The 25794-nt window shown below is 39.5% G+C and overlaps 1 long non-coding RNA gene and 1 pseudogene across 1 annotated transcript; both read left to right on the plus strand.

Moving 5' to 3' along the window:
- Window positions 1–11934: 11934 nt before the first annotated feature.
- LOC139188423 (uncharacterized) lies at window positions 11935–25794 on the plus strand. The gene is made up of 3 exons (XR_011571832.1): window positions 11935–12010; window positions 13033–13108; window positions 25708–25794. It is a non-coding gene; the product is annotated as an uncharacterized lncRNA (long non-coding RNA).
- LOC103422247 (ATP synthase delta chain, chloroplastic-like) lies at window positions 15437–16004 on the plus strand (annotated as a pseudogene).

Below are 25794 nucleotides of genomic sequence, written 5' to 3' on the forward strand. Positions count from 1 at the left end.
TTGAAGATAGGCCTAATATAATTTCTAGAATCTTCAAAATGAAGCTTGATCATATGATTGATTTCATCAAGTCTGGGAAGCCTTTTAGAGAAATTCAAGCAAGTAAGTTACTAAAACTCATTCTAGCACTTATTTCAAGCTTTTTCAGTTTTCTTATTTATTATAAAATTTACTTTTATTCTTTTCTTTGTTTTCATTTTTTTCCCACAAACAGATGTTTCCACAATTGAGTTTCAAAAAAAAAGTTTACCTCATTCTCATATGTTAATATGGCTGAAACCAAATGTGAAATGTTTTTGCGCATCAGATATAGACTCATTTATTTCTGATGAATTACCTGATAAAAATTTGCATCCACAACTTTATGAAATTGTTAAATCAGTTTATGATTCATGGTCCATGTGGTTGTACTAATCCAAAATCACCTTGCATGCAAGAAAATAAATGTTCTAAAAACTTTCCTAAGCCATATAAAAGCGAAACAATTTTTGATACAAATGGTTTTACTGTTTATAAACGTCGTGAAGATGAAGAAAAAATTGTGATTAAAAAGGGCATAAAAGTTGATAATAGTTTTGTTGTTCGTTACAATGCAGAGTTATTACTAAAATATAATGCAAATATAAATGTTAAATCATGTTGTCAATCAATGCTTATAAAATATTTTTTCAAATATTTAAATACAGGTTCAGATAGAGCACGATTAGTTCTTCAAGAAAATTTGAATAAGATTTTAGGATACCTCAATTTTATGTGTATATATATCACCTTATGAGGCTGTTTTGAGACTATTTCAATATTTCATACTTCATAGATAGCCTTCTATAGAGCGATTACCAGTTCATTTACCATTAGAACAAAATGTTGTTTTTACTGCTGATCAATCACTACAGTCAATCATTAATAAAAAAGCTTTTGAAAACACAATGTAAACGAGTTGGTTCGAATTGAACAAAAAATTTCCTGACGTGAGTGAGCTAACTTATGCACAAAGTCCCACAAAATTTTTGTATGATGTAAAGAAAAAAATTTGGAAGCCAAGAAAATATAAAGCATCAATTGGCAGAATAGAATATGTACATCCTGCATCTGGCGAATAATAAAAATAGTTAATGGTGTTGTACATTCTTCCTACCATTCTGCATGCAAATAATTAGGACTATTAGGCGATGATAAAGAATTGATTGAGGCTTTATCAAGTGCTGCATATATTGCATCGTCTACACAATTGAGACAATTGTTTGTCACAATAATTTTATTTTGTGATGTAGCAAATCCTCAAAATCTTTTTTATAGTCATTGGCAAAACATGTATGATGATATTTATACAAATTGCGAAAAACTTTTGCAATTCCAGATATGATTATGCCAGAACATGAATTAAAAAATTCAATGCTATTTGAATTATAATTACTTTTTAATAATGCAGCTACCTCTTTGAAAAAATATCATCTTCCCATGCCAGAAAAAAATGTTAGAAATTCAAAATAGGCTTTTGAGAGAAGAATTAAATTATGATTGTGAAGAACTATATAAAAAAAAAACATGCACTTTTGAAATCGCAGCTTAACCAAGGTCAAAAACATGTTTATGATTGTGTTATAAATGTTGTCAATGCAAAAAAAGGAGGTATATTCTTTGTTTATGGTTATGGAGGCATTGAAAAAACTTTTTTATGAGATACAATTACTAGTAAGCTTAGATTAGAAGGTAAAATTGTTCTAGTTGTTGCATCATCAGGAATAACATTATTATTATTACCAGGTGGTAGAACAGCTTATTCTAGATTTAAAATCCCTTTGATTATTACTAATTCTTCAATTTGTTCAATAATAAAAAAAAAACTCATCTTGTAGGATTAATTGAAAAAGCAAATTTAATTATATAGAATGAAGCACCTATGAATCATAAATATTGTTTTGAAGCATTGGATAAATCATTTTCGGATATTTTATCAAATTCACAAGCTTTCGATAAAATTGTTCCATTTGGTGGAAAAACTCTTTTATTGGGAGGTGATTTTCGACAAATATTGCATGTTATTCCTGAAGGAACTAAAGATGATATAGTAAATGCTTCATTGAATAGTTCTTATTTATGGTCATATTTTAAAAATTTTCATTTGAAAGAAAATATGAGATTGTCAAAAAATGGATTGAGTATTGAAGAAAAAAATAAAATTAGTTCTTTTGCAAATTGGATTCTACAAATTGGTGATGGACAAATTAATGATGCAAACAATGTGAATAATTCAAATAATAGGGATACATCTTTGATTCAAATACACAATATTTGATAATTGATTGTTCTACAAATGCTATCCATTCAATTTTTTTTGCAACTTACCCGAGTTTTGAAACTTTTTTTTGACAATTTTGCTTATTTAAGGGAAAAAACTATTATAACACCTCGAAATACAACTGTTACAAATGTGAATAATTATATAATTTATTTATTACCTGGACAACGACGAACATTTTTGAGTTATGATTCTTTATGTTCTTCAAATGCAAATGTTGAAAATCTTGAAATAATGTGCCGCACAAATTTTTTAAACAAGCTTGAATTTAATGGTTTACCTGCACATAATTTGGTATTAAAAATAGGAATGCCTATTATGCTACTACGAAACTTAAATCAGTCTTCAGGTTTGTGTAATGGAACTAGATTAGTTGTTACTCAATTATTTAATAGAATTATTGAAGCTAAAATTCTTGCTGGCACTAATATTGGTCACAAAGTTTTCATACCAAGAATCACTCTTACAGCTACAGAAAATAAGTGGCCTTTCATCTTCAAAAGATGTCAATTTCCAATTAGAGCATGTTATGCAATGACAATCAATAAAATCCAAGGACAATTTGACACACCCCGACCTAGAATATCCACTAGGACTCCGAATCGAGCTGTGCTGGCCGACACCTGGAAGGTGACGAAGCCATAAAGTGTGATGATGTGGAAATATTGTGAATAAATTTAAACCTAATAGTGCCTAAATACCAGAGTGCTTTGGTGAGCGGGAATGAACCACTTCACACGTGACGTTAGAGCATAAGCAAGTACAGAAGAGTGAATTAAGAATCGTACCCTCGAAATAATCTCCAATACTAAGAATCGCCACGATTCCTCGACGATAAGAAAGCTCAACTAAAAAGACCTGGAGGGTGAAGACAAGACAAAGGTGAGTGGCCTAGTAGATAAAATTTTAATAGAAACCATATAAATTGCTATAACCCCTCGCTACAACACCTGTATAATTTACAGACTTAGAATATAAAAATATACATCTTTATATACATATATTGATTCAAGTCATGCTTCACATATTTATAATCATATGTTAACTTATCGCATATTCATCACGTTTACTAACTCGTCACGTATTCACCACATATGTTAGCTCATCACATATATTCATTATATATACTAGCATGTAAGTCGGAGTCACCTCTAGTGACCTATACGACATATTGATATCTCATCACATATCTCATCAGTTATGACTAGCATATAATAGTCGGAATCACCTCTAGTGACCTATATGACATATTCATATCTCATCACATATCTCATTGGTTATGGCTAGCATATAATAGTCGGAGTCACCACTAGTGACCTATACGACATATTCATATCTCATCAGTTATGGCTAGCATATAATAGTCGGCGTCACCTCTAGTGACCTATACGACATATTCATATCTCATCACATATCTCATCAGTTATGGCTAGCATATAATAGTCGGAGTCACCTCTAGTGACCTATACGACATATTCATATCTCATCATATATTTAATTAGTTATGGCTAGAATATAATAGTCGGCGTCACCTCTAGTAACCTATACGACATATTGATATCTCATCACATATCTCATCGGTTATGGCTAGCATATAATAGTCGGGGTCACCTCTAGTGACCTATACGACATATTGATATCTCATCACATATCTCATCGGTTATGGCTAGCATATAATAGTCGGAGTCACCACTAGTGACCTATACGACATATTGATATCTCATCACATATCTCATCGGTTATGGCTAGCATATAATAGTCGGAATCACCTCTAGTGACCTATACGACATATTGATATTTCATCACATATCTTATCGGTTATGGCTAGCATATAATAGTCGGAATCACCTCTAGTGACCTATATGACATATTGATATCTCATCAATTAAATTAATACCGTATACTTACTTGAGTTTACCTAAACTTACCTGAACTTACCTGAGTGTCCTGCATTCACCTTTGCACTTCAGAGCGTTCACAGCACCACAAATATATATATATATATATATATATGCAAACAATTCAACTCATCGTTTAAGCATTATTCAATAGGCATAGCATTTTTAAAGCATAAATCATTTAATTGCATTTTCTGGGAAACATCAAGTGTATACATATAAACACATTGCTCAATTCCTTAAACAAGACTATGGTCTCGATTATTTAATCTCATTTCTTATATGGTTGCATCTAACGTCTCGTTAGACTGCCTACGTACCCTAAGCATGGATCAAGCCATTCGTAGTTCGCATTAATAATTTATAGTAATACGCATATGGATATATCACGATGAAATATAACTCAACCATCTCATAGTATTTTATAACATATAAATATATATATGTCATGGCATACATTTATCAATTTTATTTAAAAGCATTTATAGAACTATCAATCACGAAAAATATGATAGGCAAGGAAAGATCCACCCACCTGGAGTCCACGCTATGATTCTCTAGCACACACATCGAGGCATCCCGAACGATTGGTGCCTGTGACCAATTATCGAATCACATCTCAAAACTCTTACTAAAAGAATGCATAATTCACATAAGCACATTCTCAAGGACATCTCAAAATAATTTGAGACTCATTGCCCATAAGTCAACCGTCGATCAAAGATCGACGGTAGGGTCTACAACCCTGTAACTCGATCCAGAAGATCTGCATATCAGATTTCAAATCCGAAACTTCCAAAGATCCGCATTATGCTTCTAGAATAACATACTAAAATTTCATTACGATCCAATGGTTGGATTTCCGTCAATTGCCCAAAACTAAGTGACGGTTAACATTTATTTTATAAACTTACAAATTCAATTCGAGAAGATCCATACGTTGGATTGCCAATCTATAAGTTCCTATATTCTTCAAATATTATGAATAATAACCTATTAAAATTTGATGACGATCCAACAGTCGGATTGTCGATTCATATAATGGCCTATTAACGTGTCTTAGAGAATTTTGGTTCTAACGATCAATCTACGTTATTCAATTCTTAAAAATGAATTCAAGGCATCAAATATAACCTAAAAATAGTATCGACGGCCCCTTGGCCACGTGCCGCCGCACCAGCCGCCACGGGTGGCAGTCGGCCACCCCTGCTTGCCGGAAAATTCAACTATTTCTAAAAATGATAAAAAAATTACAAAAAATGAAGATCTCAAGGAGTAGAGAAAACTTTATACCTGAGGCCAAGGCCAATTTGGCCTGTAAAGGCTCCAATTTCATCAAAACCTGTCGAAACCCTAGAATTGGGTGTGTTTCGATTCGACGTCCAAACGTGTTCCGACGCCTCCACCACTGATTGGGCTTTGTTCTTGGGTTCTAGGGGAGTGTTTTGGTAGTGGTAATTGAATGAAATTTGTTGATGCACAAAATCGGATGGTCTTGGAATAACGTAAATCCGACCGTGAATTTGCAAGAAAGTAAATAACACAAGATGTATCGTGATTCACCCCAAGGTTTAGGCTACGTCCACACTGATTGTATTTCTCTGTGAGTATTTTTTAGGGAAAGAGTGTGAGAGCTTTGCTCTAGATAGGAGAGCATTTTCCTTTGTGAGGGTGAGGATGCCCTTTTATAAAATAAGGGCTCATCCCCTAATTACATATTTGCTCCTTCCTTTATTACATAATTACAAAGTCCCCCGAGTATTTATACGAGGTCTAAATACGAGGCCCTAAATATGGTATAAACAGTAGTCCCCTAAGTCTTCAGTCAAGAGAGTCTATTGACTGGAGACTTGAAACTCAGTCCATGTGTGGGCCGAAGTAACTAGATGTTGTCTTGAACTGATGCTAGATATAAGGCAGTGCTCAATCTGAAATGACGCTCAACTAGAAATAGCACACGCTGCGAGGCTGCTCAGCTCGTGGCTTATGTTGCCTTGGTTGGCTTGGCTTGCGGCGTTTGAAGGTAAGGAAGTCCCTTTTATAGAATAAAGGCTCGCTCCTCAATACATAAATATGGGCTAGAGTTGATGCTCGCGGCGAGGCGGTTGCTCAGTAGGTGGCGATGCTCTCTAATGATGGTGAGGGAGTCATTTTTATAAAATAAGGGCTCGCTCCTCAGTACATGAATAATGGGTGCTCTCTAATGAAAGTGAGGGAGTCCCTTTTATAGAATAAGGGCTCGCTCCTTTATACATAAATAATGGGCTAAGTCCCCCAAGTATTTTTCATGAGGCCCAAATGTAGAGGCCCAATATGTGGTACACAGTGTAGTCCCCCAAGTTTTAAGTCAAGAGAGTCTTTTGGCTGAAGACTTGAAATTTGGTCCATGTATGGACCGAAGTGGCGGTTTGTTTGGCTGGAGGCGGTATTTGTATACCATGCACTGAAGCTTTGTGATTGTAGCCCTGAGGCTTTGTAATTGTAGCCTTGAGGCTTTGTTTGACATGAGTGGTGCTCATGGATGTTGACATGAGTGATGCTCATGAATGTTGACATGAGACTCATGAATGTTGGTATACGTGATGCTCATGGATGTTGACATGAATAATGGTCATGAATGTTTATGTATGATTGTCATGAGTGATGCTCATGAATGTTTATGTATGAATGACATGAGTATTGCTCATGTATAATTTGGAGTACTGGGCGTACTTTTGATCACCTGGTTGGTGGTATGAAGTAGAGTACGGGTTGTACATTTCCTCACCTGGTTGGTGGCATGAATGGCTAGTTGCCAAATGATATTTAGAGTACGGGTTGTACATTTCATCATCTAGTTGGTAGCATGAATGGCTAGTTGCCAAATGATATTAGAGTATGGTTTGTGCATTTCATCACCTGGTTGGTGGTAATAGCGGCAGGTTGCCGAATAATTTTGAAGTATTGGGCGTACTTTTGATCACCTGGTTGGTGGTAATAGCGGTAGGTTGCCGAATAATTTTGGAGTACTGGGCGTACTTTTGGTCACCTGGTTGGTGATAATAGAGGCAGGTTGCCGAATAATTTTAAAGTGATGGGCCAACTTTTGGTCACCTGGTTGGTGCTTTTTTTTTTTGGGCTTATGGGCCTTCGCCCTCCACAACATGCCAGCCCATTTATTTTGGGCTTTGCCGTTTTATTTTTTATTTTTTATATTACCCTATGATGGGGTTTATACAGATGTTTCTGAAAGATAAAATAAACTACTTCATTCTGGTGGGGTGTTTATTTCTTGCTTTTCCTTGCTTTTGCTTTCTGCTTTTGCTTTCTCTTTTCTCTAAAATGACAGCTGATTTGGACAGCCTTTCCGACATCGCCCATTTGCTTTTCTCTGGATTTTTAAAAAATAGGAACATGCATCCGTCGACAAAAGCAAAAGTATAATCTTTCTCTTTTAGCTTTTTCTTTTACTTTGCAGAGTGCAGATGGCACTCAAGTTCTCTGTTTCCCCATGTGTTTATGCCTCTGCATAACCAGGAGGAACTTGATGATGACCTTTGACAATGAATGGATCATGACCTGTCGCTTCCCCTACTCTCAGTGTTAGAGAAGCCCAAATGGCACGTGCAGCTTTCCCTCGACGTCACCGATCATTAGCACTGTGTCTATCCAATGACACTAGACACACCTGCTGTCCGTGGAGCAAACTCTACAAGCTGGAGAGCGAAAAGGCCGGAGGCAGCCAAGTCGTCCCGGACCCTGCTGTCGCTGCTGCAGTCACGAGGAGATCGTCGGCGTTTGCAGAGAGAGAAATGGGTGATTCGCCATAAAAAATACTTGGGGTGATGGTGTTGAGATGCGGCAGAAGAGGGACATTGGGAGCAGGGAGAGCAAGCACGACTTGTCCTTTCGACATCTCTCTCATTTTTCGCTTTCTCGAACTCTTACTCTGTCATTTTCGCCAGCACTTGGTGCGCTAGATCTCTCCTCACATTGGTTGGCACTTCTCACCCATCAAAATTGACCGACCTCTGCTACACCCCTCCTTCTCCAAACCTATCATCCACGACTTCAACTTCTTCCCCTTTATTGCTGCTGTTGTCGAAATGCTCGTCTTGGATTACAGGATTTGATGCCCTGCTCGGTGGAGACCTGCAGAAAAACGGCGACGATGAAGCCAATTGATTAGTACTGAATCTATCATCACAATTCCCCTTGGTGAGAATAATTTCCAGAATCTCAAACCCAGCCTCAGAATCTCCAATCCCCAATTGGTTGTGATTGAAGTATCTGAAGGTTCTGATGTTGTCGTTCAAGGAAGAAGTTAGGAAGCTCAATCGACGTGGTTTTGGGCACACAACTGAATCCCTCCCCTCGTAGCCTACCACGGCGCTCTGCTCGCAACTGCACCTGCTCATTATCTTTGCTTCTTCTGCGAGAGAGATCTCACCAACAATAAAGCCTTGAGCTGCAACCACAAGAGGCTCATCCGGGAGGATTTGAGAGGAAGAAGAAACCGGGTCTGCAAAACAGAGATTTTTTTTGGGCGTCTGAGAGGGAGAGAAAGAGATATGTGTTTAATGGAGGTGTTTAGACGGAAAACTAGAAGAAACTAGGGTTGAATTGTATTTGCAGATCTGGTGTTGTACGCCAAAGTTACGACTTTCTGAGAAATGCACCAAGAACAACACCAATAAATAAAACCCAGAGTGAGAGAGATTGAGGGTTTTCTGGAAAAAAAAAATCCAAAAGTGAGGTTTTGGGTTCTTGGGTTTTGCAGATTCATGGAGGAGGTGAAAAATTGAGAGAGAACTGACACAACTTTTCGTATCGATTCCCACAGGCGGCGCCAAATGTTGATGCACAAAACCGGATGGTCTTGGAACAACGTAAATCTGACCGTAAATCTGCAAGAAAGTAAATAACACAAGATGTATTGTGGTTCACCCTAAGGTTTGGGCTACGTCCACACTAATTGTATTTCTCTGTGAGTATTTGTGAGGGAGAGAGTGTGAGAGCTTTGCTCTAGATAGGAGCTTTTTCCTTTGTGAGGGTGAGGAGGCCCTTTTATAGAATAAGAGCTCCTCCCTTAATTACATATTTGCCCCTTCCTTTATTACATAATTACATTTATGTCCCCCGAGTATTTATACGAGATCTAAATATGGTATAAACAAAATTGTTTCAGGTTTGGTGGATTTCAAGTGATCTTTCCCGCGGCACCCATTGTGGTTTTTCCACCAAATTTCAACCAAATTCCCTCTAATTTTGGGGGAGGGGGGGGAATGGAAGAGATATAGGTTAGATGATGATTGCATGTGTTGAAGAGCTATGGTTCACCGGAATTAATGGCGAATATTGCTAGAATTTGCTCGGGGAAGTCCGGGTCTTAACTCGAGTTAGACGGGTCACAGGGATGAAGGCACGGGTTTGGTGCTCCTCACCTCCCTCCTTTCCCTCCCTGTCCTTCCTCGTGATTGGCTGGACTCTCCTCCCTCTTCCCCTGGTTCGTTGCTCCTCTCCTTCCCAGATTGGGCAGCCAATGCCCTTTTTCTTTTTCTTTTCTTCCTTTCCGTCACCCACACACATATATCATAAAATCATTTAGTAATAATAATAAAATATAATGTAGGATAATTAACATAATGATTTATTCCAAATACTTTCGGGTTCGTAATTCCATGAAACTTTAACTAAAACTTCAAAATCACTTCTACCTATGCCTACGCATCCGTAAGATCGAGCTCTATCCAAATATGTCAATAATCATGACAAAATATACGAGAGTTACACACGTCCTCGAAAAATCACACTTTGCCCATAGGGCATTTCCGTCCTTTCATGTATTAAAATTATAAAAACCATAATTTTTATGGACGGGCTATTACACAATCTCTTAAAAAAGTTGGTTTATATCTTCCAGAACCTGTTTTTACACATGGCCAATTATATGTAGCATTATCAAGAGTGACATCAAGAGAAGGTTTAAAAATTTTAATAGAAAATGTAGAGAGTAGTGTTAAAAACTGTACTTTGAATATTGTTTTTAAAGATGTGTAACAAATTTTACAAGAAAATTAACCCAGCTCTGAGATTCTGCGTTTCTCACTTTCTCATCTCTCAAATCACTTCTCTCTCTTCCATCTCTCCCAGTGTCTCCGTCTCTCGGCTCTCTTGCTCACTCTCTGTCGACTGAAATTTCAGGGTGATTTTCCAACCCTAAATTGATATATTTCATACCTTGATTTGATATTAATTTATCTGGAATTGATCTGCATATGTGTAGTATAGATAAAAAAAATTTAACTAATGTTATAGAATCCATTCCCATTGAGAAATACTGAGATGGAAAAGGTTACGGAAAAATTGTGAGGTAAAAATTCCATTATGAGTTCTCTGGCCGATTTGAGGTGAGTAATACAAACTTTTATGTTAAATTGATTTGTTTTGGTTTTTCGAGATGCTTAATTTCATCTAGAAATGAGGTTGAGCATCCAAAAGTTTCAATTTTATACCCATTATTCAATAATAGCTCAATAATCATAATGTTTCCTCTGATTTTGTTTATGAATTCTAATATATAATCATATTTTAGAGTTTTCTATTGGGGAAACGTTAGAACCCGATTGTCCTACATCGAAAAAATAGCAGCAGTGGATCTTATTTAAAATGAATCTAATTGAAAAGACTAAGGATTGAGCACCTTCTACAAATTGCAGTACTACTACTCTTGTTGAGATCTATTTCATTTCCTCTTTGCTCTCTCAATCTTCATAACTCGCTTTTATGTTCATTTTTTGTTTGGTTCTTATTTATTTAAAATGCATCTAATTGAATATTTATAACCAAAAGAATTAATTTTTTCTAATTGCCCAATTTTGTAGGTTTTGCATCATTGGAACATCATGCCTATGTCATTGCTTTACCTAAGGTAGTTGAAATGTACATAAAATATCTTAGCTTGTAGTTTTTTTCTTCTTTGGCTGCTTAGAGATTATGTGTCATGAGCTTGGCTTTTAATAGTATAGCAAAAATTTGCATCTTTTTGAAAGCTACGAATTCAGCTTTTGGGTTCCTTGAACTCAGAATTTATATATGTAACATTTCAAGACTTATGTTGGTATGAAATTATAATTCCTCACCCATCATTACATTTTTTGACAGGGATTTCAGTTCATAAAACAATAAACTGCATAAATTTGTAAAAGTCTACTTTTATATATGGTAAAATCTTGGATTGCCAATTGAGGATATGGTTGCAATTTGAATTTGAGCTACATTCCGTGCACATGTGGTATGTATATGTGCACTAAAATCTCCAAAATATAAAATTCCAATTTCATTCTCTCCCTTAAGAACGTTATTACTAAAGAAATTAAAGAATATTTTCAGTTCATAGTATGAGTGCTATATGTGTTTCTTTCATTGCTAAAACTTAATTGATGACCGTATGGAAGCTATGAAAGAACTCTCTGTACAATTCTTTAAATATGGTACAGTTTTGTCTTAGGTATGCATACAATCATTATTTGTGAGATAATTAGTTGCATGGTTGGCTTTTAGCTGTTTGTTTGTTGATAATTACATATGGTTCTTAAGGAATTATATATGATTTCTGAGGTTTGAGATCAATATCAATATACATGGCCCCCACAATCGCCAATTGTACCATATGGGCATAAATTTTGGCAAGATTATGATTCATTCAACTACTACTTTTCGTCTTTGTTAGATTTTTTTTGTTTCACTGTGTTTTGCAGCTCATGGAATACTCTTCAAAAACTTAGACTCTTAATCAGTAAGCAAGTGGACGTCATAAGTTTCTAAATTACAGGTTAGTTATCCATTTTTGAAAATCATGTACAGAGTAGTTCATAGATTTACATTATTTGAAAGTTCTTATTGTGTTTGTGTTATGCTTGTTGCGTATTTGCTTAGCTTAATTATAAATTAGGGGTGGTTGAAAAAGTTTGAAATTTTATTCATGCATGTTTTTTCCTTTCTTCCCATCATTCAATTTGTTGTCCGGGGTTTTAGTTTTATTCATCTTAACATCATTCACTGTATTTAATCTGGTTTCATTTTTTAAATATACTACCATTTTTGCCATTGTGCTGTTTGTGTAGAGATATCTGTTTGTGCAGAGAGGAGATATCTCATTACAAATAACTCAATCCAACATAACATTTACTACTCTTAAAAGCATTATGTGAACTCCCAACGATATTTTTTTATGTACAAGTGAGGTTTGAAAGTTTCGAAGAATCAATTAGAGAAGAAAGATTTACCACTGATTACTATATATAGTATAGTTATGCCATGTTTATATGCTTCTAAAACTTGCAAATATCTCCACCTTCCCTTTGCTAAAAGTGATGATGGTGTTGTATTAGGAGGCAAGGAACAAAGATTCTGCATACAGTTCTGAAAATTGATTTTTGTTGTTCTTTCATTTTGATTTTTTTTAATAATGATGTAGTTAAAGAAATTATATGCTCTATCAAGTATGTTTTATATATAATTGTGATAGTTGCATGGAAATGAAATATTTATACAGATGATCACTATTTTAAATATATAGAAATAGAGAATAATTGTAAATGGAACACCTAAGCTATTTAACATTGTTTTCTTTTCCATGTAATTTTTCTCATGTTTAACATCTACTTTTGTTTATGCATTTGATTCAAGTGCTTTTTTTATTAGTGTTAATTTTGGGTTGCATATGTTAAAATTTAGTTTTGTTGTTGATGTTGCACATTTAACAATTAATAGTTCGTTTGGAATTTGGTTGTTTCTTTAATTTCATGATCACTCATTCTCACAACTTAATCTAAAATGCTCTGCATGTATAAGATTTGTGTTCATCGAGGGGATTTCAGACGGATTTCAAGCTGGGCTGCAAAGATTTGATTCAAATTGGTGGATTTGGGTAAGAAACCTTGATATTTCCTTTCAGTTTTAAGAGCTGAAGTGGTCATGCATGTCTTTTTCTTTGTGAGATATAAGAGATTAATAAAAAATTTGTTTATCACTCTGAACTGATTTGCAGATTTAATTTGGTTTTGCGTGTTAGTGGTTTTTGAAATTATAGTTGATTTTTTGGGATTGGAATTTCAAATTTTATGGTTTAAGTTTGTTGATGCACAAAACCGGAAGGGTCTTGGAACAACGTAAATCCGACCGTGAATCTGCAAGAAAGTAAATACACAAAATGTATCATGGTTCACCCCAATGTTCGGGCTACGTCCACACTGATATTGTATTTCTCTGAGAGGATTGTAAGGGAGAGAGCCTCTGTATGTGAGGATGAGAGCTTGAGGGTGAGGGAGCTTCAGGCCTCAGAATTGGCCTCCCTTAATAAGGAGAGTGAGGGGTCCTTTATAGAATAAGGCTCCTCACTTATTACATATTTGCCCCTTTATTTATTACATAATTACATTTGAGTCCACCGAGTATTTATACGACGTCTAAATACGGAGGCCCTAAGTATGGTACAAACAGTAGCCCCCCAAGTCTTCAGTCAAGAGAGTCTTTTGACTGGAGACTTGAAATTCAGTCCATGTGTGGGTCGAAGTAACTAGATGTTATCTTGAACTGATGCTCGATATGAGGTGGTTCTCAATCTAAAGTGATGCTCAACTAGAAATAGCACATGTTGCGAGGCTGCTCGGTTTGTGGCTTATGTTGTTTTGGTTGGCTCGGCTTGTGGCGTTGAAGGTGAGGGAGTCCCTTTTATAAAATAAGGGCTCCCTCCTCAATACATAAGTGATGGGCTAAGAGTGATGCTCGCGGCGAGGTGGTTGCTCAGCTGGTGGCGATGCTCTCTAATGAAAGTGAGGGAGTCTCTTTTATAAAAAAAGGGATTGCTCCTCAGTACATGAATAATGGGTGTTCTCTAATGAAAGTGAGGGAGTCATTTTTATAGAATAAGGGCTCGCTCCTCAATACATAAATAATGGGCTAAGTTCCCAAAGTATTTTTCATGAGGCCCAGTTGTGGAAGCCCAATATATGGTATATAGTGTAGTCCCCCAAGTCTTCAGTCAAAAGGGTCTGTTGGCTGGAGAGTTCAAATTGAATCCATGTATAGGCCGAAGTGGCGGTTGTTCAGAGGCGGTAGTTATATACCCTGCACTAAAGCTTTGTAGGTGAAGCTTTGCAAGTGAAGCTTTTGAAGCTGGAGCTTTGTAAATGAAGCTTTTAAAGTTGAAGCTTTCGAAGCTGGAGCTCTGTAAATGAAGCTTTTGAAGCTAATTGACATGAGTGATGCTCATGAATATTTATGTTGATTGACATGAGTAATGCTCATGGATGTTGACATGAGTGATGCTCATGAATGTTAGCATGAATGATGGTCATGAATTTTTATATATGATTGACATGAGTGATGCTCATGTATAATTTTAGAGTACTAGACGTACTTTTGATCACCTATAATAGCGGCAGGTTGCCGAATAATTTTGGAGTGTTGGGCGTACTTTTGATCACCTAGTTGGTGATAATAGCGGCAGGGTGCTGAATAATTTTGGAATACTGGGCGTACTTTTGATCACCTGGTTAGTGATAATAGCGGCAGGGTGCCGAATAAATTTGAAGCCATAGGGCCTGGCTCTTTTGGGCATATGGGCATTCGCCCTCCACTTAACATTTTAGCCCATTATTTTGGGCTTGCCGTTTTTTTTATTTTTTTATTTTATGATTATTACCCTCTTATGGGGTTATACAGATGTCTCCGAAAGATAAGGAAAATAAATTACATCATTCAAAAATAAATCCAACCCTCTGCTCAATGGGTCACGCACATAGTTCCCTTTTCTGCATGCCATCACCACCGCAATTATGCTTGCTTTTTTTTGTCTTCTTCCTTTTTTTCTACTTTTGCTTTTTGATTTTGCTTTTGTTTCCCACTCCTTTTCCAGACATCCTTATGCTGTTTTCTTTTCTCTTTCCACTGCGTCTTCATCTCTGTCTCTGTCTCTGTCTCTGCGCTGCTATCCATTTGTAAAAAGCATCTTTGAAGGTCATCACTCATAAGCTCCGCGACCACTTTCTTTAGAGGTCATCAACCCACATGTGCTTGCATGCACCTGATCCATTTAATCACAGAGAATTAATGGAAAGCATCGCTGGGCAAAAGCAAAAGCATACCAATATCAGTCTCCCTTTTCCTTTTTCTATTCTTTAGTAACATCATGATTTTTTTTCTTTTTCTTTTTCTATTCTGTTCCCATTGCCTTTCTCTCTATCTCTGTCTCGACATGAATGTGAGCATACCAATATCAGTCTCCCACATGAACGCCTCTGCTGCCGCCAGCTACACCTCCCCGCTAGCCGACGTGGCGAACTCGAACAACACCCTCGAAGCCACTAGCGGCGATGTGGAAAAGATCGAGAAGTTCTTCGACGAGCCGTCGGTGTTCGTCTTCTTCATCAACCCCACAATCGGCCTGAAGAAGAAACGACAGGTGCTGGACGACATCGCCGAGTTATCGGCACTACAATAGAAAGTTGAAAGAAGCAGCTGGAGGTTCCATTAGAGATCGTGAGCTGCAGGTACCAAAGTCGCAGAGCTGACGATCGTGAGCTCGGTGGTGAAGCTGGAGTCGCAGCACTTGGTGCAAATAGCGAAGCAGGTGCAGAAGTTGACGGGGGTGAATAATATGAGGATCAAGACGGAGATTGATCCGAGCCTGGTAGCGGGGTTCACGGTGAGGTACGGGCAGTCGGGGTCGAAGCTTATTGACTTGAGTGTGAAGAAGCAGCTGGAGGAGATTGCAGCGGAGCTTGATTTGGGTGACATTAAGCTCAATTTATAACTCCAAATTTGCTCTTCCAATTTATTTGCATCCGTATTATCTTTATTTGCATTCGCACTTTCTCTACGAAGCGTAGAACTCAGCTTTTTGGAATTCTCATTCACCACCACACCTTCGAGTGGCTTGGATCTACGATGGGTCCTGAACTTTTCTATCTCGGCATCAGCAAAATCAGGAATTGGGTCGGGAAGTTTGTATTCGCTCGCTGCTCTGCATATCTGGTGCTTTTCTAAGGACAAAAATGGCGAAGAGAATTGGCGTCAGTTGGGGTTGTCGGCTCCAGTGCCGTCGGAGACGACGCGGTGGATCTCGGCGCTGGCAAGCTGGGCCTGGGCTAGGCCTTCTTGGGTGAGTGGGATTTTGTTGTCGGGGGTGATGGTGTCGGTCTGAGAAATTGGAGTGGAAGAAAACCTTTATGGTGCTAAATGAGAGCTTTGATCCTCTGTGGGTGGGAGCAGCATATGAGGAAAGAGACAGAGAAGAAAACGAAGAAGAAGAAGAGAGAGGGAAGCCAGGCACGTGGTCTGTGCAGTTGCAGAGAGGGATTGAGTCAGAGGGGAGGTGGCTCTGTGGGTTTTCTGGGAAATTTTTGGGTTCTTGGGTTTTTGCAGATTCAAGGTGGAGATGAAAAAAAATGAAAGAACCGACATAGCTTTTCGTGTCGATTCCCACAGATGGCACCAAATGTTGATGCACAAAACCAGAAGGGTTTTGGAACAACGTAAATCCGACCGTAAATCTGCAAGAAAGTAAATTGTGGATGCAAATTTTCTCCTCTTCAATCTTGGACGATTTTGCACCTACAAAACAACTAGCACCTTAGGTTAAGGCCAAGAGCCTCACGCGCTCACGATTGAATGGGGGGGGCTTTGGCCGAAGAACCTCCGATGCCAAAGTTAGAATTTAGAGAGAAAGAGTGTTTAGAGAATTTTGGGATTTTTGCCAAAGTGTTGGAATTAGCTTTTTGGTGAGAATGGGAGTATATTTATAGGGATAGGAGGTGGCTAGGTTTTTTTGGGTTTTGTTCATGATTGATGGTAATTTTAGGAGTTATGTAGTTAATTGACTAATTAATTTGGCTAAATAGAATTATTGCCAAATTAATTAGCTAATTAGTGGGATGAAATGGGCAAATATGGGGAGATCCACTAGGATGGCCGGCCATTTGGGAGTTTTGGGGTTAAATGGATGACTTTCAATTAACAATTAATATATTATTTAGGTAAATATATTAATTGGCTATTTAACATTACAAAAAGGAATGAATATATGATTTTTATGGCATGATCAACTAATCAATAAAAAAGATTAGCTAATCAGATGTGAAAAAGGTAAGTCAAAGTGGGAAAATAAAGGAGATGGCCGGCCCCTCTTTTGGGAGAGAGATAACCGGCCTTTAGGGTGTTTTTTTGGTGTTATGGCTAATTTAATTGACAAATTAATGAGTAATAATCCCATTAATTTGTCAATTATCTCAATTTATGTAGGATAATTGGTAGGTTATGAAATAACTACCTAAAATGTGGATGGATGAGATAATTTGGAATTGGTTACCTTTTCTGGAGCATTTTTGACTTGGTTGAGGATGATTGCTTGCTACTCGCATGTAGGATCCTCGTTATACCTCAAGGGTATTTTTGTCTTCTTTTTCCCAAAATCCACGTGTCGCCTTGTGAATATTTTTGGCTCCACAAATGCCCCCACACCTGTTGGGCTGCTCGCAAAAAAGGGCAGCAGGTGTAGAGATCTTCTTGCTTTAGGAAACTTAAGACTGCTTCCTATTTTGATGTTGATTCTCTCTTTAAATGGAAATTAGATCCTTCTAGGAAAGGGAAATAAATTTCTCTCAAAGCCTATTTAAGTCCACCTTAAGTGGGTTATTAAATCAACTTTGGAGAGCGATTTATTCTACCCAACAAGAGAGAGAAAGTTAGAGGATATTTGTTCCCCCTCCTCTAGCAATCTTCTACATCTTGCCCGTGCAAAGGACCGTCTTTCATTGATTTCTTTGTCTTCTCTGTGCCGCATTGAGGTAAGAAAAAATTAATTTTCCTTGTCTTCTTCTTGGATAGTGCTACCTCGGGGCAGCCGTCGGGGTGGTGCGGCACGTCGGCTGGCATGGGCCAGGAGTTTGCTCGGCATGGGCTGATGAGGTATTGTGGCAGGGACCACTGCTTGAAGCTGCTCGACTTGGCTAGAACCAAGGGCAGCTTGTATGGCTGGGGCCACGGGCACTGTGGCGCAGTGCTAGGCGAGTCACATGGCTCATATCTTTTTGGGCTTTTGGACATGGCGCGAGCTAGGTAGGTGATTGAGAGAAATGAAGAGGTTGCGGGCCTCATGAACTGCTGGAATGTTGGGTTGAACTCCCCTGCTGGGTACTACGAATGACGTTGGCTACTTTAACTCTCTTCGTCAAGAGAAACGTGGGCTGTTCCCAAAAGATGAGGGGAATAAGATCAAAGCGGATGCACTGGCTCGTCCAATCACTGTTGTGGATCCTGCTGCAAGTGAAGGTGGGAAAATGGATCTTCTCTGCTTGCTCAAGAGATGCCGGCTGAGAAAAAACCAAAAACTTCTTTCGCTGCTCATGAGGGTCCGCTTGCTACCAAGAGGTATGTGATTGACATGACTTCTTCCAATGGGAAGAAATGTAAGGCTGATAGATCTGAGCATGTGGCGTCTTTCATGTTGAGAATGGCTAGTACAATTGTGGATAAGATTACTCAGCGTAAAGGTTTTATCATGCCCCCAGTGCCGAAGTCTGTACCAGGACGTTCTTTGGGAGCCAAGTCCGGTTCACCTTTGTAGAGACTTGCTATTATGAAGAGTGGTAAGGTGGACTCTGCTGCTAAAGTGGCGCCAAAGCCTGCTCCCTTTGCTGCTGAGATTGATTCGCCTCAGATTCAAGATCTTAAGCTTGCAATTTCTGAGCTTCGTTTCGCTACTTATGCTAAGAAGAGAGTGGATGAGCTGCAGCGCGTCCGTGTTATTCTGCTTAAGAAGAATGAGCAACTGAAGTGTGAGAAGGATGGGCTTGAGGTTTTAAGACCTTCTCTATTTCTCCGGAAGACTTGCTTGCTTTTACTTTTAAGGCTTCCATTGGTGAAGTAGTTAGAGAAGTTAGTGCCCAGACTGGGGCAGCCAGGGGTGAAGCGTCGGATGATGCCGCTGCTAAGAGCGTTACGGCTGTTGAAAGTGTGGCGACCGAGTAGTCGTGGGATGTCCAAGCTGCTGTAGTGTAGTATTTTAGGTAGCCTTTAGGATTTTCTTTGTTTTTCCTTGTAGCTTTTGTTTTGCTTGAACTCATTCGGCCTTTGCTAGTTGTTTATAAACATGTTTTCCTTCGTTTTTCTTCATCTTCACTTCTTTTGTTCATGCCTTAACCTTTAGACTTGATAGACCAGTGGCAGGCATGCTACTTTTTTTATAAGCAGACAAACTCGCGTAGCCTATGCAGCCGTAGGTGTTGGTGTAGAACTTTGCAAAGTTGTTAGCCATAGGGTTGGCAGCCGGATGCCTTAGTTACAGAAGCAGACAAGTCTGCGTAACCACTAGGCTGTTAACCTTGACTTTCTTCAATTCCGTAGGTTGCGTAGCAAGTATCACAACACTTTAGGACTTGGTGTAGGTTGTTCCGCGCTTGGCAGAGGTGAAGCTTATCGACTACGTAGCATGTCGGCAGTGGATAAAACTTCGTATATGCGCGCTAGCTTGTTTAACCTTTCACAAGAATGTGCGGTTGTATAAGTCTAGTGCGGCTTCACTGCTCGAAGGGCAAGCCGTAGGCAGTCTTCTGGAATCCGTAGGCTACCTTAGTGCACTCGGTAGCAGCTTTAGGATTCCAGGGCAGCCGTCCATCAGATGTACTGCGTAATGTGCCCTCTCCGTCTCTAGGGCCCGGTTCCCAACGGATTAGGCCAAGAGACCCAAAATCCTTCAGTTAGCTAAGCCTTGAAAAAGACCATTGCGGCTACTTCTAGGAATCCCGGCGCAAGCCATCGTGCATCTAGTTATACTAGGGCAGCCAGGCTCATCCACGTCTGGATATTCGGAGTGTAAAGTTTATCCTCCCGTCTTGGAGAGCTGACCCATATGGGTGTCGGAGAATTTGTTTACCCTCTCGCACTGGAGAGCATGGTTGGTCCCTCGGGGGGCGCAATTCCTGCGATGAGTCCCTAAGAAGGGCGCAGTCTTCTTTTGAAGTGCATGAGTGATTAGTTGTTGTAAGCATGCAGCCAAGCCAAGTTGTGATTACTTCTAAATTCCTCATTGAAAAACGAGTGAAACGAACGAGAACTTTAGCTGTAAAGTAAGAACTGCATAACAACCGGATAGTCCTCAGCTTGTGAGGTGGTGCCCGTCGAGCTTATTGAGTCTTCGGGTTTTGATGTAGCGGGAGGTCACACATGGTACTTCTTCAAATTGTAGGCCATCCATTTCTTTTCAATCTTTTTGCCGCTTCATGGTGGTGAGGGTGTAATTACTCTTGCCCCCTACTCTGCTGATCTTGTATGGACTTTCCCAGATGGGATCCATCTTTTTGGAGCCTTCTCTGCCGGCAGTGATGAAGGTTTTTTTGCGTCGTCGACATGCAAATGCCAGAAGTCTCCATCGGGTGGAGTAGGCGCAGCTAGAGTGTGCTCGGCTACTTCTGAGGCATCGTTGGGCCGCTCTGTTGCGTCACCTAGGCTCGGCGTGAAGACGCAGTAGGGAGTTGTGGAGATGGGGCCATGTCATACGCAACATGAGATGCTCAACTACCAGTATTGGGCCACTCTAGAGTTGAATCATTGAGCAAGGGTCGGCTAGGGCCGTGTGATGCGCAGCAAGAAATGGTACTCAACTGCCGGTACATGTTGCTCCTATGTAGAATCTTTTAGGGTGACGAGGACAAAACTTGCTTTCGAGTGTGTCCTTCCAGTGTTGCGTTCGTCAGAAAACTTTACATCCGCCAGGGTCTACGCCTTTATCGTCGCGCGTCTGGATTGGGCAGAATAGTACGTCATTAGGATGATTGCATACATTTGAAAGTAAAACTTGTGCTTCTGGGTTGCAACAACTATCGCCAAAGTTAGCTTTTGAATTTTTAATAACATCGAGGAGAGCTTTTGAACTGTAGAATACAGGTAACTGTGGAATACAGGTAGTCGGGCCCCCATCTCTTCTCGCATGATGGTAGAACTTATTGCTACTTTAGATACCGTCAAACATGTGAATAAGTCCTCCGCTGCTTCTAGGGAGGTGATGTCGGGTACTTCTTCAAGTCCTTGAATATGCATTGACGAGCCTCATCCCAAAGTGTATACTTCTCTGCCAAAGCAAAAGAGTCTGCCAAAGTTAGATCTTCTTTCATGATCAATTTTCCGAATAGCGAGTGGTCTGCTGGAAGTCCTTTTTGGAAGGCTGCTCTAGCTATCGAGTCGTTGCATCCGACTATTTTTGCCTTCTCTACTTTGAACCTCCTCACATAGTCGGGAAGTGACTCCTTTGGGTTCTTCTTGACGTTGAACAAATGATCAGATTTCTTTTTGATTGAGCGATATGATGAATATTCTTTGGTGAAAACCAAAGAAAGTTCGTAGAAATTCCGGATGGATTGTGGCGGCAGGGTGTAGAACCAATCTTGCGCCTCGCCTTGTAGAGTGGTGGCGAATATCTTGCACATAAGCTCATCGTTGTTTCGATAAAGGATCATTGCGCTTCGGTAGCGCTTTAAGTGTCTCTCCGGGTCTTCATCCCCTTTGAAAAATGTGAAATGTGGCATGCTGAACTCTCGTGGAGGCTCTGCCTCCTCGATCACTTCCGTGAAGGGTGATCTGCTTATGTTGATTATGTTCCGTCGTAGTGCCTCGTCGGTGACCTCGTTGCGTTGGAAATCATGCAATCGTTTGGTCAAGAGTCTCTCTACTTCTTCCTGAATTTGCCTTTGTTGGGGTAGTGGAGCTCTCGGCTGCCCCCAGTCATGACTTGCTGGTCTAGGCTGCTCTTCCATGTGTTTGGCTCGTCTATGCCGCAGATGCCGTGCATGTGGTGCGTTCCTAGTAGGCGAGCGAGTTCTTCGCAGGCTGTTGGTTGAACTTGAGCTGGATTGAGTGACTGCTTCTCTCCGTCCGTCGTGTTGCCTACTCTGATGTGAGGTGGAGGACGCTCCTTGTGGGCTTAGCTGCGAATAGACACTTTGGCCGGAAGGTTGCTCATGTTGACTATCGGAGTATGACCCCAACCGTGAATGTATGCTCATCCGTGGGCCTAGTCGAGAGTGCATGCTCGCTCGCGCTCTAAGACGGGAATGTACACTGCCCAAACGTTCGGCTCGTGGCTGGTCGAGTGGCTGCTTACCGGGACACTGCTGGAAATGTTCGTCTGCCCTTGTCCTACTTCGGGATACCTCGTCTGGGGCACGTTGGATCCCGATACTTTGCAAAAGTTGATTCACCAAGGTTTTCTGTTGTGCAAGGGCGCTCGTCAACTCTATGACTTGTCGAGACAAGTGTTGTTCGCCATTTGGATTGGAAGAGCTTGGAAGGAATGCACCTCCTTGGGCAGTGGAAAGGTGGTAGACTCCGGGCGCGAGATTTGAGTTGGGAAATGTCAAATCCGCGAAAAAATGTGGTGAGAATGCCCCCGGCTCGATGGTAGGTCCGGATGGTTGAGATAGTCTTGGGCCGACTTGGGCTACTTGGAAAGCCACGGGAGCAGGCTGGGCCGTGAGAGTGGGCTGCTCGAAAGAAGCAGGCTGGACCACGGGAGTGGGTTGCTCGTCGGGAGCAGGCTGGGTCACGAGAGCAGGCTGCTTGGCAGGAACAGGCTGGGCCACGGGAGTGGGCTGCTTGGCAGGAACAGGCTGGGCCACCGGAGTGGGCTGCTCGACGAAAGCAGGCTGGGCCACGAGAGTGGGTTGCTCGTCGGGAGCAGGCTGGGTCACGAGAGCAGGCTGCTTGGCAGGAAGCAGGTTGGGCCGTGAGAGTGGGTTGCTTGACGGGAGCAGGCTGGATCACGGAAGTAGGTTGCTTAATGCGTGGTGCATGTGAATGCAAGGCTTGGGCTTGGGTCCACGTAAACTTGGATGGCACGGCTTGGATAGTGGTCTTGGTACCGTGAGCCTTGGATGGCACGGCTCGGGCCGTGGTGAAGGCTCCATGGACCTCGCCACGAGTGGCTACCGAAGTAGCCACCGCGGTGGTTCCCATGGTGGCCGTGGTGAAGGCACCATGGACCTCGCCGTGGGTGGCTACCGAGGTAGCCACCGCGGTGGTTCCCATGGTAGAAACTCGTGGTGGTGATGCCGCTCCCCTTATTGTCGCATTTTGCCTCACGGATCTCTGCAATCCCATTTCTTGAACATTAGACTTTTCACTTGTGGAATTTTCTAAATTTCTAGACATTATATTTTGCTTATACGTTTTATCAAAGAACCTTTGCAAGTAAAAAATTCTAATAATAAGAACGTATGAAAAATATTCAAATGGACTAGAAAATAAAGAAAAAACCTTTTTGTGCGAGAGTCTTCTACGAGTATGGATTTCAACTCTCAATGAAAGCACAAATTTGTGGATGCAAATTTTCTCCTCTTCAATCTTGGACGATTTTGCACCTACAAAACAACTAGCACCTTAGGTTAAGGCCAAGAGCCTCACGCGCTCACGATTGAATGGGGGGGGCTTTGGCCGAAGAACCTCCGATGCCAAAGTTAGAATTTAGAGAGAAAGAGTGTTTAGAGAATTTTGGGATTTTTGCCAAAGTGTTGGAATTAGCTTTTTGGTGAGAATGGGAGTATATTTATAGGGATAGGAGGTGGCTAGGGTTTTTTGGGTTTTGTTCATGATTGATGGTAATTTTAGGAGTTATGTAGTTAATTGACTAATTAATTTGGCTAAATAGAATTATTGCCAAATTAATTAGCTAATTAGTGGGATGAAATGGGCAAATATGGGGAGATCCACTAGGATGGCCGGCCATTTGGGAGTTTTGGGGTTAAATGGATGACTTTCAATTAACAATTAATATATTATTTAGGTAAATATATTAATTGGCTAATTAACATTACAAAAAGGAATGAATATATGATTTTTATGGCATTATCAACTAATCAATAAAAAAGATTAGCTAATCAGATGTGAAAAAGGTAAGTCAAAGTGGGAAAATAAAGGAGATGGCCGGCCCCTCTTTTGGGAGAGAGATAACCGGCCTTTAGGGTGTTTTTTTGGTGTTATGGCTAATTTAATTGACAAATTAATGAGTAATAATCCCATTAATTTGTCAATTATCTCAATTTATGTAGGATAATTGGTAGGTTATGAAATAACTACCTAAAATGTGGATGGATGAGATAATTTGGAATTGGTTACCTTTTCTGGAGCATTTTTTACTTGGTTGAGGATGATTGCTTGCTACTCGCATGTAGGATCCTCGTTATACCTCAAGGGTATTTTTGTCTTCTTTTTCCCAAAATCCACGTGTCGCCTTGTGAATATTTTTGGCTCCACATAAATAACACAAGATGTATCGTGGTTCACCCCAATGTTCGGGCTACGTCCACACTGATATTGTATTTCTCTGAGAGGATTATGAGGGAGAGAGCCTATGTATGTGAGGATGAGAGCTTGAGGGCGAGGGGGCTTCAGGCCTCAGAATTGGCCTCCCTTAATAAGGAGAGTGAGGGGTCATTTTATAGAATAAGGGATCCTCACTTATTACATATTTGCCCCTTCATTTATTACATAATTACATTTGAGTCTCCCGAGTATTTATATGAGGTCTAAATATGGAGATCTTAAGTATGGTACAAACAAAGTTGATTTCGTATTGGTATGTTGTCGGAAATTTCAATAGTTCTGTGTTGGAATTAAAAGAACTATGCATGCTAAAGTTTTACATGGGTGTCAGAAAATTTTATATAATTTTTTTTACGGGAATTAACTTGAGTAAGTATGGGTGGTTTTGGATTTGAAATTTTAAAGGGAAAATAGAAATTACAAGAACACAACTAATATAATATAGTTGTATGAATATATAGTATATACATTAAGTTATCTACAAACATATGAAAATAATTATATCATTATAGTCAACCCTGTAAAAACACAATTAGTTCGAATAATCAACGATTAACTAACTATGGAATTCTCCTTTTGTGTTTGTTTGATTTTCTTTGTTTCACTGTGTTTTGCAGCTCGTGAAATTATCTTCCAAAATTAGATTCTTAATCATTGTACAATTATAATCTGATTCAATTATGTTTTCTCAATGAGAATATTTGCATGTTGTAACAGAACAATTGTCTAAAGTTCATTAAACCTATCATTAGTGAAATTCAAACTTAGCAATAAGGTAACTTTTTCATTATATACATAACAACTAGTAATAAACTAGAAAAAAAAAAGATATGATCCAATTCCTATTAATTCTCAATTCTTTTATCAGGATTGCTCTTAATCCGAGTTTCTCAATTCTTTAGGGTTTAGGGCACCCATAGCAAAAACACTAGCTTCATTCATACTAATATACTTTATCTTTTATGTTTAGCATAAAATAGATAACAATGCATGATAATGAATTACAAATTGTTCTTTATTTCTTATATTCAAATTTGGTTTTTATACTTTCTTCCTACGTAGGACACCATTTTTCCATCCATGCCAACTAATTATTATATATTATCTATCAACTGCCATAAAACGTTTTTTTAACACTTTATTGTACAATTTTAGGAAGGGAAAAAAATTGCTAATTCAGCAAGGAGCTTACAGAGTTGACAAATACATTTTCAAGCAATGAAGAGGCACACATTCAAAGGT

Source organism: Malus domestica, chromosome 10 (assembly GCF_042453785.1).
Source record: "Malus domestica chromosome 10, GDT2T_hap1".
Lineage (NCBI taxonomy): Eukaryota > Viridiplantae > Streptophyta > Magnoliopsida > Rosales > Rosaceae > Malus > Malus domestica.